Here is a 2,317-nt window from a genome sequence, read left to right on the forward strand (position 1 = left end):
TTAGCTGAGTAGTTAATTAGGAAACAGAAGCAGGAAAACGGAGCTTGGGGGATATTTGACTCTTCTGGAATTGGTGACAAGGCCGTGGATCCTGGTGTCCTATGGAGCTTGAAAGAACAGGGCCTTGTCTGTGTCACTGTGTATGAAGAGAAACTTTTCTTGGGTGAAGTAGACATAAAAGGCTACAGTTGGGTCAGGTGAGTCCATTGAGAAAGGCCTTAAGATTAGCAGCTGTGTGGGTTATAAGTATTAACTTGAAGGATCCCTGCCATTTAGGAAAAAGGGGTAAAGGGTACTGAACAAGAAGAGAAAGAAGAACGTGATCCACAATGTCGACTGGGGTTGGGCATGTATTATCACATGGCTGAGGTAAGAAATGATGCATGAAATTCCACAGGAGAGAATGAAGATGACAGAGTAAGGGGGTACTGACCTTGGGTGATAAATCTGGAAGAATCCTGCAAGTGGATAATAACAGGGATATTGTGTCAAGCAATAGAATGTTTCTGGGTGTGCCAGAGTTTGGGGTCAACCTGAAAGGCTGGCAAGGAAAATGAACTGTTAGAACTAGTAGGGTGGGTGACTAGAAGGAGGAGAAGAACTGCTGGCAAGTCTAGGGTAAGGCAAAAGAGGGAGCAAATGGAATGATAGCTCATACCCTAATTGAATAAACTCTTCCCATGAGGGGGGACAGGGCAGGTTGGCACAACTGAAAAAGTGTGGATGAGAGGGATGCCCCTGAAAATACAATTAAGTGGAGTGGTCTGATGAGGTAGATAAGGCTGTCCTCCTACCCTGATGATGGCAGAACAACTTAAACACTAACACTGTGACAACTTTATTGCAAGAAATTGGACTTGCTATAATCTCTTCAGGATCAGAGTATAATAGTAGTTTCCAGGTTAAATATAATGCTATGTTCCAGATATCAAGTTGCAAGTTTACAGATTATGAAATACTGATGTCTCAGACCAATTGCCTTTTTATATTTATATGCTTTGTAGTCTTCGAGGAAAAATAGAGAAACAGAGGTGACTGGAAAGCTTCACTAATGAGCTTTCACAGTGCTCCAGGAGCCAAGAACCCTAACCTGAAATCCTGACCTTTGCCTTTCAAAGCAGCAAGACCAGGTAAACTCCATTATTCCCTCCAAATCATGATGGCTCTAAGCAAAAGCAATATGCTTATTTTTCCTAGGCATAGTGATATGGCATGCTGTAATCCTTAAGTCCCTCAGTAGTACCAGCGGTTAGTGTTGGAGCTGGAACCAACTGACAGCATGGAAGACTCTTCACTGTGAGAAATATTAATGTCCCTAGTGCATGAGCCGGCTATTTGGAACTAAATGCCTATGGTCAGACACTTTTCACAGCCTTGGAGCAGGGAGGCAGGTTGGACCTGCCCCCAGCGATTGTACCAGATTCTGTCCATGGGAGACCTTGTCTTGGAGGACGTGGTAGTGAGAAGTGGGTTAGGGGGAAAGGCTTGGAAGTGGGAAGAGGAAGGACAAGGCATTCTGTGGTTGATATGTAAAATGAATAGAAAATCTCTTAATAAAATAAATGAGAACAAAATCACAGCTACAGAAGAAGGCAATGTGTGGTTATATAGAAGCCAAAGTTTAGTTTTTGGTGTGATGTGTGATTTTTATATTGGGCTGTTAAGTTATCCATCTCCAGTTTGTTAGTCATGAATCCTATCTCCTCCCTAGAAGAGTAAGGCTATGACCATTGGGGCCAATGACAGATAATTTCCCTGGAACTCGATTTGTTCATGGAATGGTGTATGGCAGAAATCATAAGCATTCCCTGGGTTTGACAGACTGATGCTGGGAATGAGATGTTCCAGTTCTGTTTACTTTGTGAAATGAGAGTGTGTGACATGGGTATGAGGGCATGAGGGATTGTGACAACATGGGAGTGATGGAATTGACCCTCTTGTCTGAAGGTTTCCTGTCCCAGATGCAGCTTCAAGAGTCAGGACCCGCCCTGGTGAAGCCCTCAACGTCACTGTCCCTCACCTGTTCTATGACAGTTTCTCCATCACCAGTGGTTACTACTGGATCTGGATCAGGCAGTCCCCAGGGAAGAACCTAGAGTGGTTGGGCGCCATAACTCACAGTGGGGAACTGCTTACAAACCTTGTCTCAAGAACCTCATCTCCATCACTAAAGAAACATCCAAGAACATGTTCTTCTTGCAGCTGAACTTTGTGACCACTGAGGACACAGCTTCTTATTTTATGCAGATGACACAGGGAGGGGATTTCAGCAGGAGCTCAGAAACATTCCTCCCTGCAGATGAGCTCTGGACAAGAA

Source organism: Onychomys torridus, unplaced genomic scaffold, assembly GCF_903995425.1.
Source record: "Onychomys torridus unplaced genomic scaffold, mOncTor1.1, whole genome shotgun sequence".
In the NCBI taxonomy this organism is placed as follows: Eukaryota; Metazoa; Chordata; class Mammalia; order Rodentia; family Cricetidae; genus Onychomys; species Onychomys torridus.